General features: G+C 37.0%; 1 long non-coding RNA gene across 3 annotated transcripts in view; it reads right to left on the bottom strand.

The window, feature by feature from the left end:
* Positions 1–17,014, bottom strand: part of LOC144304840 (uncharacterized) — a 261,780-nt gene that overhangs the window by 210,362 nt on the left and 34,404 nt on the right. For all 3 annotated transcript variants that reach the window (XR_013371829.1, XR_013371828.1, XR_013371830.1), the window contains exon 2: positions 2,944–3,140. This is a non-coding gene — a long non-coding RNA (uncharacterized LOC144304840). The remainder of the gene's footprint in view (positions 1–2,943; positions 3,141–17,014) is intronic.

Genomic DNA, 17,014 nt, shown 5'->3' with positions numbered 1-17,014 from the left:
AGCTTTGTTCCTTCTTAGCTATATTACAATTACCAAATTGCTGAAGCTCCTTGTGCCTCATTGTAAAAGGAGAACGGTAATGATAACTAAATATGGAACTACGGTGAGGGTTAAGTGAGTTAATATATATTACACATATAGAACAGTGCTTGGCACATGCCAAGACCTCATTAAATGTTAGCTATTATTTTTATATTGTTAACACTAATCTTCTAAAAATCCAGACTAAATCACATCACTTCCCATCCTTGCCTTCCCATTTCCAAAGGGGGAAAAAAATACTCAGACTACTCTTTAAAATGTTCAACAATCTTATCTGTACTCAACCTATCTTTATCACTACCCAGTTTAATCTGCCTCAACTCCTAAACCCCAAACCTAGCAGATTAATTTAGTTTTCCCAATTACAGCATGTACTTTTATGCTACTGTGCCTTTGATTATGCTGTCCTTTCAACTTGGAATGCCGACGCCACATCTTAAATACTTGTGAATTCAAAGCCAAGATTATTTTTATGAGTCCATCCTTGAGTCTCTGAGTCAGAGTTAATTACTCTTTCATGTATCTCCCCTAGCACTTGTGTTCCTATTTAGCACTTTAGCTTTCTATATTTTATAGTAATTACATACATCTCTGCATCCTTGCCCTGTTCACTTACCAACCACCCCCAAAGATGCAATTTGCTTGACCGTAGACTCCAAGTCTTAACACTTTTGTATTTCACACAGTATCTAGCGCTAGTCATCAGGCAAACTGACCTGCCAATAGTGGACACTTAGCAGTTATTTGTTTCCTCTCATTGGAAAAGAATTGAGTAGTTTAAGGTTTTGACAAAAAGAAGACACTTTCCCTTTTCAGAAACACTACCTAGATGGCATGATAGAACGGCATTTTTTAAAAATATTTTATTCATTTATTTGAGAGAGAGAGAGCACAAGCAGAAGGGGGAGCCAGAGGGAGAGGGAGAAGCAGGCTCCGCGCTGAGCAGGGAGCCCGACGCAGGGCTCCATCCCAGGATCCCGAAATTACGACCTGAGCTGTAGGCAGACACTTAATCAACTGAGCCAGCTAGGTGCCCCTACAACAGCATTTATTATTGACATTATTGACAACTACTTAATCATACCTTGTATAAGTGATCAAAAAGACTCACTATTTCAAACACTAAGTTTGTATAAACTACTACTTTCTGTTTAAGAAAATTATCTTACTTTATGAATATATTTAGGAACTATTTCCCTATAATAAAAACCAGAAATGTGGGGCACCTGGGTGGCTCAGTTGGTTAAGCATCTGATTCATGGTTTCTGCTCAGGTCATGATCTCAGTCAGGATCAAGGAATCAAACTCCACATGGGGCTCTGTACTCAGCAAGGAGTTGCTGGGGAGTCCTTCCCTCTCCCTCTGCTCCTCTTCCTCATGCACACTCTCTAAATAAATAAGTAAATAAATAAAATCTTGGGCTGCCTGAGTAGTTCAGTCAGTTAAGCTTCTGCCTTTGGCTCAGATCATGATCCCAGGGTCCTGGGATTGAGTCCCACATCCAGCTCCCTGCTCCATGGAGAGCCTACTTCTTCCTCTCCCTCTGCCTGCTGCTCCCCCTGCTTGTACTCTCGCTCTGTCAAATAAATAAATAATATCTTAAATAAATAAATAAAATCTTAAAAAAATAGGAATGTGATCGCAATCATTTAAGCATTTTATATATTAAAGGTTGACAAATAAAGCAATCTGAAGGTATTTTTTCCAAAATAAAAAAGACTGCTTTATTTACTTCCCTGCATAATTGTGCTGCCTACCTAATTTTAGAACAGTGAGAGATTTGAATTTCTCTTTTTATAGTCAAATGATTAACTTGAGGAAATGCAGTATCTTCAGGGGATAGTAATGGAATCCTAAACAAAAACTTAAATCGCCTAGAGATGCCCTGTCGCATAACTAGAAGTTTTTATTTCCATTCCAAACTGCAATCTGGCCTCTTTATGGAACCGGATTCTTTGTCTTTTTGGCAGCCTCTTTGGCCAAACTTAGATCTAAGCATCCAGTGCTCCTTTAAAACACTTGCACAAGGCAAGGGAAGAAAATTGTGCTGACCGATACATGTAACCCAAGACCTAGGATACTTGATTTTTAGGCCCAATATCAGTCTAGTCAGGGTATCTCATGGCAGGGATCTCATCTCATTATTTTTTCAATTCATATTGGATTCACTGGTAAGCTATTTTCAGTTATGCACATTGACCTAGATTCTCCCACAGTGTAAGCTACTCCCCAGGAGTATGCTAGGTACTTGAGGAAACCGCATTAATGCTTCCACATATGCTATCATAACCCGTTTCCTGGTGGCTGAAAAGAGCTGCCTCTCAGGATATTAAATGATACCTTCATACGCTGAAGAGGATTGACACAGCTCCTCTAGGTATCTGCTGTGCAAACCAGGGGAAACCCAGAAACTAGGAGAACCTGGCTTGCTAAATAGAAGGAAAGTAAATATTTTGATAATAGATTTTTTACAATCTTCTAATTGAAATGATAGGGTATGATTATCAGTTATATAATCTTTAGTACCTACAACCAAGGTTAGCACAAAACCCAAGTTCTGTTTTGAGGATCATGAATGATAACTTCCCTTTGAAGCCTCCTTCTTCCAGGCTCTTCCCCCTCATGGAGCTCCAGGGGCTTCTGAGATCCCTTAGAGGTGATGCTTTACTTTCTCCCTGTTGAGCCATAAAGGAAGTACGTATTCATCTTTTTGACCATACCATTAGTAGTAGAGAACCTGAACTGAGACCAGCTTCAGCAAGAGTAGCCAATTGTCAGTTTTTATAATGAAAAAAAAAAAAAATCCAGGCATAGATACTTGGAGAGTGGACCCACAAAATCAAATGATACCATTCAGTTCATTCAATCCTCAGCGTTTCCCTCTTTCTTCCATCTCCTCACCTCTCCGAGTTTCTTTCTTTTGCATTTGGTGGGTTCTTTCTTTATAATAGTGACCCTTGGACAGCCTGGCATCCCAGCTTCGCAAATCAGCAGAAAAATAATGTTTCAGTGAAAGTCTCAGCCATGACACTCAGCGGACTAGTTTGGGTTTTTTACCTCCAATGCATTCAGTTCACCTATTCGGAGCATCTTCTACACTGGGTAGATTGAAAAAGAAGAAAACGTAGTGCTTAGAACATGCAGTCGGGAACTACCGTGCCCTCTAAAAACTTGGCTCTGTCCCTCCCTGACTCTGCAACCACTGGCCATCCCTGAATGAATAATTGTGGCCAGGAGGTCATATGACCTGGCCTGTATTATGTCCCCACCCCTGAGCAGGTGTGTGGAAGTCCCAATGGGTTTGAGATCAGTGAAGGAAAAAAATCAAGAAGCTGTATCAACCAGGCATAAACTACAGGCATCTATTACACTCTTACGTGAAAAATAACTGACATGTATTTCATAGGGTAAATACAAGACCTACAATACATTGTACACACCCATGTCATAGCTTTCTTACACTGACCTGTCTGTGTATGAGCACATATCCCTAAGTAAACCCGGAGCCTTGCAAGGTCAGGGCTAGTACTAGCGAGGCAAGGAGGATATAGTGTGTGAGTCTAGTAAATGTTTGCTAGATAAGGGGAAAACTGCAACTTTTAGCAAAATACTTTCAGTAGTACATTTGCAAATACATTGGCACATTTCATTTTCCTCCCAAGAAAATACATGGCTATAGTTACTTGGAAGGAGGCTAAACAGTTCGGTAGAATTTAATGACCTCCCTGTTGTTTTGAAAACAAACAAACAAACAAAAAAAAAGAATGGATTGATATCACTATCTTTGAGGTTTACTGCCCATTATAGTACTCGAAAAAATACTGGTCAGGGGACTATGGAGATGAATTACAACTTGAATTAAGCTCAGGTTGTTGACGGCTCAAATTTATTACCATCAAAAAAGTAAAAAGCTGTTTACTCGCTTCTTTGAAATATGCCAGTGGGTTTAACTCTGTCCCTCAGCTAAAATTTGTTCTCTCTTCATTAGGATCTCTTCTAGGCGGGAACGGAGGTGTGCACAGAGAGCCACAGCTCCACTCGTGCTTTCAGTTGTTGTGGTATCCAATTTTTATGACTCCAAAATAAATTCAGTGTCTAGGATTATCAATTTATCTTACAGCTTAACTTCTTTTTAAAAATGACCAAACAGAAGCTTCAATAAATAGCCGGCTGGGAAACGGGCAGGACAGGAGCAAAATGCTCTCTTATGGTGGCGTAGAAACTCTTCCGAGCCTTGAAGAGGTTATTTGCTAAATGTCCAAAAGAGTTAATGATCTTCCAAAAGGGAATAAAGATCAAACCTAGTGTCCTCCGAGCAGCACTAATGGCCCGGCGCACTAAATCTTCTACTCCTCTCTAAGTGATTTCGGTGTCTTTCTTTCCCTATTGAAAGCAAAATCCTACCCCTCTATAAGGGACAAAGGATGAAACTATTTTAGATTGCATTAAAACCAGATGCTGCCCAGGAAATTCAGCGTTAGCAGGCAGTAAATTATGCTTTTAATCTGCTTGTTGTTTCTGGGTGTTGCCACAAACATATTACAGTATGTGGTACCACTTAGGGGCTGGGTCACCCATCCAGGCCGTTTGGAAAACATGTGTTGTGTTAATGATGGACTTCGGTGTTCCCTCAATCCGCACCCCCATCCCCACCCAAACCCCCACCCCCAGGCTGATTCAGATCAAAACCTTTCATTTTGTAAGTATGAATAATAAGAACTTGAGTGCAGATTAATTGACAGTCCACCCCACCAGTCCCTTTTACGAGGCAAAATTAAAGTTTTTTTTTGTTTGTTTTTTTTTAGCCTAACCCCCACTGCCCATTTAGGTTTGTGTATATAAATAAGCCAGGTTATCTTTTTCCTGGGGAGAAATGCTGTTTTATCTAACGGTCGCTTTCCTAGGAGTTCAATACTCCACCACTCTAAATTAGGACACTTTATCTTAAGGCTTCATAATCTTACGAGACTATAATTGGAAAGTTTATAAAAAAAAAAAATCCTGCTTTGTAAGCTTGGCAGCTGAGATAGAAGGAGGGAATGAGAAGGGCTACAGCAGAATTACACCATCACTGCTAGCCTGACTCCGCTTGACAGAGCCGTTTAATATTTTGACAAGACAAAATATAAAGCAGCATTTTATTCTGTAGAGACTTCACTAGACACAAGCATGGAAGTGCTTGTGATCAATAAAGTTTGTGGTGGAGAGTGATTTATTTACAGCAGGGTATTATGTAGAGAAAGAGCTGTGATATTTCCACCGGCTTTGACGGCATAATGGGCCCCTCTCAATCCTTACATGGAAGGGTTAGATTGTCGTGGTTGCTCAGGCGGTATTCAAAACGTTATCTGATCGGCCTTAAAGACTTCAGAACGAGACAGATGATTAGTTACCCTAAACGATCCTCATCATGCAGAAATTGATGATTTAATATAGTCAATGACAGACGATTCCATTTGTACTAGATAAAGTGTCTGCGGTTTGTATCAATCATAATAGAGTTATTATTGAGCATAAAAGAAAAGCATGTTTAATATCATTAATTCCAGATATGTCGCTTTCCACATCTGGCATTCATCCATAGACCAGAACCACTCCAGGCTATCATTTCTGCCTCTGTGCTGGCGACTCCAGTGTTTTTTGTAATTTCAAAATGTTTTTCAGCACCTCCAGCTAGGCGCAATAACAGTTTACAGATTACCTATGTCATCACATTTTGACAAACTTCTCAATCTGATGTGACCTTCATCTTTAGCCATCTGCTTGCCTTTGTTTCTGCTCTTTTTTGATAAACCTCCACAGCTTAAAGCTGTAGTAGTTCCATAGACTGTACTTCTAGGTCAACATTTCACCTGTGTAAATCCAGAAACACAGGCTGCAGTGTAAAGATGGTGACCTGGGTTCAGGTCCCTGGGTGCCTGACCCTCCCTCACCCCCTTAGTTATATTTTTCATCATCCACGTCAAATTCATTTTGATTGTTCGGAGGGGAGAGCACACAACCAGAAAAAGGGAAGCACGAGTGGGAGTTGGGGTGAGGGAAAAAGGAAAAAAGAATAATCAGAAGAGCTGAGAAGTTGGAAAAAGTAGGAAAAACACAATTTCTGCATTTGCCTTCTCTGCACACAATCTAACGACCAGAAAGGCAAATATATAAATGAGGGAAGAGACACAAACTTTCTGGGAACAACATCATGGTTACCTGAAGTAAATGCTGTATTTTTTTGTTTTGTTTATTTATTTTTGTTATAATTTTTTAGAGGCAGGGAGGGGCAGAGGGAGAGAGAGAATCTCAGCAGGCTCCACAACCAGCATGGAGCCCTACTATGGGCTCGATCCCAGGACCCTGAGATCATGACCTGGGCTGAAATCAAGAGTGGGACACTTAATTGTCCAAGTATTTTAAATACTCTTATTTCCAAGTCACATGTTGAAACAACAACAACAAAAAGTCCTACCTACCTCCAAATATGGCACATCCATTTTTTTTAGGGAGGAAAAATCTCCCTCAATAAAAAGGAAAAAAGTGTCTCAGATTTCAATCACTTCTACTCAAATGTTCATATAATACTCTAGGTTGTAAACAACAACAACAACAACAACAAAACACTAAGAGTTTCTTTTTTCTTTTTGCAATAAGAATTGTTTGGATGGGATCCCTGGGTGGCGCAGCGGTTTGGCGCCTGCCTTTGGCCTAGGGCGCGATCCTGGAGACCTGGGATCGAATCCCACGTCGGGCTCCCGGTGCATGGAGCCTGCTTCTCCCTCTGCCTGTGTCTCTGCCTCTCTCTCTCTCTCTCTCACTGTGTGCCTATCATAAAAAAAAAAAAAAAAAGAATTGTTTGGAGATGATTTTTCATGTGTTTAATAAGTATTTATTGAGGGCCTACTATGTGCCATACTTGTTAGGCACTTGTACATGGGTGAACAAAAGAGACAAAAAACTCTGCCCTCATAAAACTCACATTATAATGTTGATTGCTTATAGAGATTGTGAGAAGTAAGATGGTTTTTAAGTAGAACATTTTTTAAAACTTAAGGACACGATCAAAATAACCTCAAGGAGGATAAGTGAAGATCAAGCTCTCCCTCTGCCTTCAGAGGTGCTAGGTGTCAGGCATATGTACACTGGGAAGTAGAAAGCGTCATCGCTCCTAGATGAATTTAGTCCAGCTAAATGCTTATCTACACTAGCATATTCCTTTATCTCATTTTCTTTGGTGGGGCAAAGTAAAAAGATTAACACTGCTTCAGAGGCAAAGGGGAGGTTTTCAAGTTTAGCTCTCATTGCCTCATCATACTGCCTTTTTATCACTGCCTCAACATGATGGGCTTTCTAAGACAAAGTCCAATGTTTTCCCCATATGTAATCACTCCTTGTTGTGTCTAGAGGCAACTAACAAATCATGGGAGTAAACATATAGTTTTTTAATTATTTTGCTGATAACTACTGACATTTAAGGTATAAATAGTCAAATATTCAGGGGAATAATTTCATAAATGAGCCAAATCAGATTTAAGTACTGAATCTCATGAGGGGCCTCATAAAGCCCTCAGATTTCTAATGTTCTAGGCCTACTGCAATGTTTCCGGACTATGTGACAAACCTCGTTAAACCTCAGGTTTCTTGTTTGCAAAATAGAGAAAATATCTGCCTTGCCTCTTGCACAAGGTTACATTAGGAATGATTTTTTTTTTTAAGTATTTTTCCAACAAAAAACACTTGAGCTATGATCTAGTCAAACTCCTCTATTTCGTAAATGAGAAAATGAAGGCCCAGAGAATTTAAGAGACTTACTCAAGGTCAGTCTACTTAATAGCAGAACTGGGATTAGGTCATCGTTCTTAATTTCTTGTCCGGTGATCTCTCTTCTATTCCACGAGATAATGTAGCAAAAATGCTTTGAAAGCTGACATGCATAAAGAATATGGTATTATAATGATGGAGCAAAATGGTACGATCACTCTACATCTGAGTTTCCCTATTTCTCAAAAAATAAAAAATAAAAAAGCATTCCTGCACATCTTATCATGATTTCTACCAGGAATTAAACAGAAGTGTGCAAGAAACATTAGATTTTTGATAACAATAATTTCACATTTTGTATAGTTTTATATGCAGATAAAACTAAAAAGAAAAAAAAACTAATGAAAGCCCATTGACAGTCATCATAGTTATAGATTGTGCCAAGTTTGACACTTTAGTTCCTAACCTAATAATTTGTTCAACTGTCAGTATCAACATAATATTGGTTGAGCCTTATAAAATAATAAATCATGATTGTGTTTTATTTTATTCCCATGACTAAGGTTAGGTTTTTAATATCTTTTTGATGATCTAATACTCTCAAAGCAGACAGCAGACACCAGTAAACAAATACACTATTATTTGAGAAAGACTTCATGTTCATTGATGGGTTTAGCCTTGACACTAAAATGTATATAGAGAAAGTGTCAGTCAACTTTTGACATGCAAAATGTTTATGTCAGACTCACAAAGAGCAGGTTCAGAAAGCAAGTGACCATAAAGTCACCTAATGCTAAAAATCAAAAGCCTTCTGAATCAAAGTCTAAGAAGAGCACTTTTTGGTTCTGTTTCAAACTCATTATTGATTTTACTTTAAGCATTAATCTATTCATGTATCCTCAACATATTTTAAATGGCCATGCCTATTTGTCTGCCCCCAAATTGCTGTGCTGACAATACTGTTTAAATGAGATTTTAACTATTTAATTGTAGATTCATAGTTAGAAGAAAAAAATTAAATCTATATGGTAAAATAGAAGCGGTAGTCCTCTATTTCAGTTCACAAATCTAAAAGGCTCACAGTTATCCATTATTCAGTTGGTCAGCTGGCATAGAAATTTAACTTAGAACCGAAATTATGCAAGAAGCCACTCTGATGTAAAGGAAGGAAAGTGTAAAAGATTTTCTAATCAATTTTCCACTTCTGAACAATAATCATTATAAATAGCAAATAATGCTTCAAATAGAAAAATAGAGAATGCTGGTTTGGATAACTTTTCTCATTTCTCTTTTAGAAACAGGCTATTCTAAAATGTTTTAAGTTTCTTATCTGTAGTTACAAGCTAGCAGGAAACTTGAAGCTTTAATCTTCAGAAATTTATCTTGGCACATATGATTTTAAAAATTAAGGCTAATTCTCTCATGCACTGTTGGTGGGAACGTAAATTGGAGCAAACACTCTGGAAAACAGTATGGAGATTCCTCAAAAAAACTGAAAATAGAACTATTGTCCAATCCAGTAATTCCACTCCTGGGTATTTACCCAAAGAAAAATGAAAACAAACAAACAAACAAACAAACAAAAAAACAAAAAAAAAACAAAAATGAAAACACTAATTTGAAAAGATGTATGCACCCCTACGGGGTTTTTTTTAACGGCACTATTTACAATAGCCAAGATATGGAAGCATCCCAAGTGTCCATCAATAGATTAGTGGATAAAGATGTTATACACACACACACACACACACACACACACACTGGAATATTACTCAGTCATGAAAAGAATGAGGTCTTGCCACCACAACAGCATGGATAGATCTAGAGGGTATAGTGCTGAGTAAAATAAGCCCGACAGAGAAAGACAAATACCATATGATTTCACTTATATGTGGAGTCTAAAAAATGAAACAAAACAACAACAAAAACAGACTCATGGAGAACAAACTGGTGGCTGACAGAAGGGAGGAGGTGGGGAATGAGTGAAATAGGGGAAGAGGATTAAGAGATATAAACCACCAGTCATAAAATTAAAAAAAAAATCACAGGGAGGAAAAGTACAATGCAGGGACCCCTGGGTGGCTCAGTGGTTGAGCATCTGCCTTCAGCTTGGGTCATGGTCCTGGGGTCCTGGGATCAAGTCCCGCATTGGGCTCCCCACAGGGAGCCTGCTTCTCCCTCTGCCTGTGTCTCTGCCTCTCTCTCTGTGTCTCTCATGAATAAATAAATAAAATCTTTAAAAAAAAAAAAGTACAATGCAAGGAATATGGTCAATAAAAGTGTAATAAATTTGCAGAGTGACAGATAGTAATTTCATAATATATATAATTGCATAATTGCTATGTTGCATACCTAAAACTAATATGTTATATATCTATACTCCTCAATTAAAAATTTAAAAATTAATATAAATAAATAAAAATTAATGTTGGTTCTAAAATTTGTTATTTTATCAGTAAATGTTTTATTGGTTAGTTTATCGCTTCTTACAACACTCTGTATGCTTATTTCTCTCATTTCTGTGTCTTTTTTTATGATAGATACACTTTCTCCCTGGAATTCCCATCCTCTGCCTCTCCTCCTCTCAAAATACTGCTTTCCCTTCAAGTGTCAACTTACGTCTAAATTCGACTACAAATATTTCCCTGGATGCTCCAGGCATAATTCTCTTTCATTTTTCTGAATTCCTAGAACAATTATAGTCTGCATTACATCATCCAGGAAAATGCACCTATTCACTAAAAGCATATTTAGTGTTTGGTCTTTGCTGGGCACTGTATTAAGCATCCAGGCTGCTAAGAGGATAACACATGAGATAGTCTTCCACCTTCTCTAGTAAAAGAGGGGGAACTAACCCCCCAAAACTGTAGATATTATCTCATTTAACTGCATAGAATCTCAGTATAGTGAAATTATCAACTCAATATCATAGATGAGGGAACTGAGGCATTAGGAAACTGGGTTGCTATCCCAAAGATTTCAGAGACAGAATCACTTCTTAATCATTCTAGACTAATACGCTTCATCTGCACAATTATACTGATGCCCTGGATTTCTGAGAGTTGGGGAACTATTTTTTAAACTCTTTTCCATTCTTTGATTTGCTGGGGAAAAGAAAGATATGTATTCACTAAAAATATGTATTGACTGATTGCAGAATGTGAGTTCAATTCACACCTTAACAGAAACCTAAATAGATTTTTCCCACATAGCATATAACATAATCATAACAATGGTTACCTGTATTGTAAATAATGATGGTAAAATCTGTTTAATAGTCTAATTACAAGTCTCATAGGCTCAAGGGATAAAATGCTATTGATAAGAAAACTGAAAAAGCGAACCATTAATCAAACCTAGCTTCTTTTTCCTATGATAAAGCTATAAAAATATACAACCATAAAATTATTTTGAAACTTGGCAAATTTAAAAGTTCAGATTTGGGATCCCTGGGTGGTGCAGCGGTTTGGCGCCTGCCTTTGGCCCAGGGCGCGATCCTGGAGACCCGGGATCGAATCCCACATCAGGCTCCCGGTGCATGGAGCCTGCTTCTCCCTCTGACTATGTCTCTGCCTCTCTCTCTCTCTCTGTGACTATCATAAATAAATAAAAAAAATTAAAAAAAAAATAAAAAAAAAATAAAAAAAATAAAAGTTCAGATTTGCAGATGCCCCAGTTTACCTGTATACCAAGGGATCAGAATGTTCTCAACCTTTCAAGTCATGTGCATTCTAAGTATAAAAACAACTTAGAGTATGTATGTGCATTATCTTAAAGAAAACCAGACACTCACCAAGGGCAAATTTCCTCCTTCAGATCTCTATGAACAATTTGGACTCAAACTTTGTGCTTTCTCTAAATTAAAAAAAGGAACCTCATTTAAGATCATCAAAAGAAGAGCAAATCTAAAATATAGCTCATTAGCCTATATGATACTTTATGTGTATATATTCACAAATATATTGTTAGTAAGTGGAAAGATCAGATGCTCCTGAATGTTACAATACCATTATAGGAATGCAAAGATAAAATTCCTAAAGGAAAAGAAACATTGTGGGAAAGGAATCTCTAGTATTAAAAATACAGTTGTAAAATATTTTTCTAAACCATGTCACATTCACTCCCAGAAATTGAATTTTTATTCCTGGTGTCTGTATATGTTAGGATTAAATGTTTGAGTTTCACAGTGAAAATAAACTTAGTATCTCTTAAATATTAAAGTAAAAATTAAAAGTGGAAATATGTAAATCAGAAGGATAAAGAATATATTATTAATTATCTGCATATTAGAAATGTCATTTAGAAAATATTTCATCTCAAATTGCCTTATTTATCTCTGCCACTCAGTGCCCTATGCATCTATTTTTCCTTTGTCAGGATAAATATGCATATGAAGGCTCTAAGTGGCCAGGTGTTGTGACAGAAAATTACACACATGCCATCCTGGTCTGTCCTCCTAGAGTATGTGGATACAGTGACTAGGGGTGAGCTTCTAGCATTTAGGCTGCCGAAATTCAACTTCTGGCTCTATCACTCATTAACTATATAACTTAGCATGGATTACTAAATTTCTCTGGACCTCAGATCCCTGATCTTAAAATAAAGCCAAGTAATTCATGTCTTATGAGCTGGCCATAAATATCAAATGAGATAATGCATATAAAACACTTAGTACAATGCCAAGCATATAAATAATGGTCAAGAAATATTAGCTATTATTACAACTATTATTAGCTAATAAGAGCTTATCAGTCAAACCAACATGCCATTAAAGTTTAAGCTCTTCAATACCAAGATCATGTCATACTTAGATCGTGTTCTTGATTAGTGACCATGGATTGAATGACAGGCATGACAGATTGTATGAATGAATGAACCAACAAATGCAAATATATTTAAGATAGGAATCCTATTTAAAATAGGATATACACAAACACACATTTAAGATATACAGAGACACACACATATGCAAATATACAAAATTATATATATATTCATAACACGAGACCTATGGCCCAATTATCAATCAACTAAGTAAATTTACTCAACCCATCAATTAAGTAAAAATAATAATCAAAATAATAATCAAACTAGGTGGATATTTGATTGAATTGACCTACTATTTGATTAAATTCATAGGCTCATTCGTGTGATTCAATATGGTAGAGCCCCACGATTATTTAAATAAAAAGAAACATAAAGTCAATTGGGATGAGATTGTGGCATTTATATTACAAGCAGAGCAAGAAAAAGTATATAGAAGCTGAAGTAAGAGGTGAGCAGCATAATCATTCACCATGGGAGTGGGAATACTGGAGAATGTGGCCAAGGAGCATTTAGGCAAAAATGTCAAGTGGAGGAGGCAAAGTGTAAACTCAGTTTCTTTCATAAGAATAAAGGATAAAAAGGTAAATATACTGTCTTGGAAAACTTTTACCAAGCATTCCAGAACCAAACTGAAATAAATATTGAAATAACCAAACATTTGTTCCTAGAAAGGATCCTTTCCACTTTAAGCCTTATTGAAATCATGTTATTCATTAAAGACCCACACACAAATACATGCACACACACACATACACACTCTTGTCTTGGTTACCTAAATCAAACATTTTAAATTATTCTTAAAAGTACTAACACCATATATTTCAGTATAAACAAACAACAACAAATTTTGACAACAATGACAAAGCTAACTAATCTTTAAAACAACCACTGTATCTGGAATATTATGAATTAGCAACAGACAAAAGTCTATGATCCTAATTGCAACTCTGGCACAGATCTGATCGTAGTGACTGCTACTACTCACTTATTATATTAATTTTTCCAAGGTCAGCTCTACAATGGCCCACCATCACAGATAATTCCACTTCCATGAATTTGTTTCTTGTCACAGTCACATCAAAGGAAAAGAAAAATGAGTTAACAGTCAGCACTTAGGGGTTGTTCAAGTGGCAGAAGGTTCAGTTCCTTTAGAACAATGACTCTGGCTTGACGTTGTGTGATTGTAAGGTAAAATACTGTCTTCCCTGAAAGAGTCTTTGTCTATAGCTGAAAGGAAATAGTATATCTATTCCTGAAAGTGAAATATGGATCTGCAATTTTATGAGAAAGTATATCATTAGTCATCAAATATATTCTGAGTATATTTTTAAAATTATTTCTGTTCTGTCATATAAAAGATATTATGGACTCTGCCCCCTGTAGTTCTCTGTCCCTCTTTGTCTCTCTTTTTCTCTGTCTTTCTCTCTTCTGTCTCTCTCTTTCACACACACACACACACACACACACGCACACACACACAAACACAGAAACACTCCATACACATGCACAATGGTGCTCTCGTTGGCATTCTGTTGTCCAAACCTTGATGCTATTGAATCTGCAACGTGTTTGAAAGACACGTTGGATGTTATATTTTTTCACGTTGAAGGAGGAAACTGAATTACCAACAATGTAGTCCTTGAATGTAGCCAGTCCACTAGGCTTGAAGTACCACTTATCACAATATGATTCCATCAAGATGAATATGTATAGAAATAGATATACCAAGACACCTAAAAACTGTTGTATAGCAGTCGGCTGAAGTAGAAGAGGTACAGGATATGTTCTAAGGAGTCACCTGAAAAATAAATCCAAGAGGACATCCTATTTATCCAAGCCTTCATAGGTGAGATTTTCAAGTCAACATTGGTAAAAGGACGAATAGTGAGGATACCTACAGGAAGGGTCTGAAAAAGTTACAAACAAAAATTTCTATAATAACTCCAGTCTTCAAGTTCCACTGTGACCAATCCTACCAGAATTCTGTTCTCAATCACTGCCAATGCCATTCTCTGTGATAAATGTTAGCAATGTGTGTCATTATATTTGGCCGAATTGTCATTAATCATGATTGGTTTGAGGCAAAACACTAGCAAGTGTAATGGCAGAAAAAACTAAAACAAAAACAAAATAAATTCAGAAATTTAAATAATAGGCATAGAACCTTTTTTTTTCAAATGGTTTGCTCACCAAATGAATAAGACCAGAATTCTATATTTTCATTGCAATAAAACAAGTCAGACTTCTGTCTTTAATCTATCTTCCATCAACACAAGACCATGTCAAACTTGATGGATCCAGAAAGGCTTTCCATTGGACTCTACAATGGGACACACAGTCATTCCTACTTGAACTGAAGCCACTTCAGTTGTTTCCACCATATTTGTTCCTCCTGTCTTTCCTCTCTCAAAAAATCACTACATCAACTGGATGCCCCTCACCACGTGTCTTAAGATGTCCACTCATACCACAAATCATAGACTCCTCCCATCAAACAGGAACACATATTCATATTTATGACTCTTCACAATGCCCAAGTACTATAATCCTACAGATTCTGGGCATTTCCAGGGCTAATTTGGTTTTCCCCACACTAAATTTCCAAAATCATCACTGAAAGGTTTCATTATTGCCTTCCCAGAACCTAGGCTTATGTCTTGCATAATGGGTATGTTCAATATATTTGTTCAACATGGGTAATTCCTACCATAAAATGCTCTGCAATACATATTTCTAACTCCAAAAAAGTTTTGTATTGTGTAAACTAGACTAGCGTTCTGTCTGAGTCACCTAATTATACACTGATGCTACTTTTTAAATTTCTCAAGTTTCAAATCATCTTAAAACCATGTTCACATCTCTATACTGATTTACTATGCCCATGTGCTAAGAATTGCCTCCATGTCAGTTCCTCTGTCTTTAATCCTGCTGATCATAAAGTCCACAATGCCAACATGTGTCCAAATGGCCTCTATCAACCAGTCAGTATGACATAAGATCTTACTGGGGGACTTAGGTCTTTTGGAAATTATATTTATGGATCATCCAGGCAAGAGATGATGTGTATGTGCTAACATGATATGGTCAGAAGGTACATAGAGAGTCATGTAGAGAGCATTCCAGTGAACCAGATACAGGTTTGAGGAGTCTATGACTAGAAAAGGTAGAAGAAGTTTAAGTAAGGCAGATAAAAATGTGGCTGATAGTTTGGAGATATTAATATAAATGTTGTATGAAAAGAAAGTGTTTTTGTTGTCCTTTATTGGTGTTTGTCCACATTGTAGTCTATGCTTACACCAAAAATTAATAAAATGAGTATCACTTCATTTTTTTCATCATGTTTACATATTTCACCTCCCGGATGAGTTGCCACACAAATGGCAGGCTTAAGTAGGAAGCCACGGTGTGTTTAGAGGCATAGAATTGTACAATTAAAAATAAAGATAGTGTGTGTGTGATAGACTCATTTATCCTAATGGAATGCATCAGTGACAGTTTTGGGGAGGAGTGATTATTTCCCAAAACCAGTGTTCTCCAACTATGTCAGTGTGAACAATTCTTTGGTACTCTATAGAAACAATAAAGTGCTGAAGCTCTGCTGCAGGGCTAATGTTAATTGGCTTTTAAATGGCAAGACAGTTTACAACACACTGAAACACAAAAACTATCTGTTTAGTGGGATTTCTACTTTGAATCTTTATAGTTCTGGAATAGAGTCTAAAGCTTCCTCTATCCACCTCTACACACACACACACACACATACACACACACAACCTCACATCCCCGATTTCCATAATCTTTTAAAACCAAAGCCGTAGGTCAGGCTAGTTCAATACCTGCAGAGAGAACTCTGAGTGACATTTAAGTCAACCTTAGAAATAGCCAGTCATCTCCTTGTTTAGAATGAATACCAAAGAATGTCAATTTCACTTATTTTTAAGTAACAATGCAGGCTCTGGAAAGAGAAAAGGTTGATAATGTTTTGTTTTATTGTGTTTTGTTTTTGTTTATTGCTGCTATTGCTGTTTCTGTTTTGGAGATTTTGTTTTCAATGTTGGTTGTGTGTGACTTATTTGCAAGCTGATTTGGAGGCTAAATCTCCAATACCCAGCACTTTTTCTTGGTTTATGAAATCCTGCTGACCCCTAATAGCATAGAAAGCTCTACATCCTGAAATGTCAATTTCTTAAAGTGTTGAAGAAATTGACTTTTTATTAATTCTTAATAATTAATTGTTTCCACATGGTAGTCTTAGCTGCCCAAATGAACTGTCATTCTTTGATAGTGGGGCAAAATCTTCTTATTCTGTTTCCCCTTTCCATGTAGCATATGGATTTGAACACATATTTTAACCCTAAATACTTATTGAGAATATCCTATTATCCGAAAGGAACCAAGA

The sequence above is a fragment of the Canis aureus genome, chromosome 34, assembly GCF_053574225.1.
Source record: "Canis aureus isolate CA01 chromosome 34, VMU_Caureus_v.1.0, whole genome shotgun sequence".
Classification (NCBI taxonomy): Eukaryota; Metazoa; Chordata; class Mammalia; order Carnivora; family Canidae; genus Canis; species Canis aureus.
Note: the sequence above shows the minus strand (reverse complement) of the source record. Positions and strands in the feature narration are given on the sequence as shown.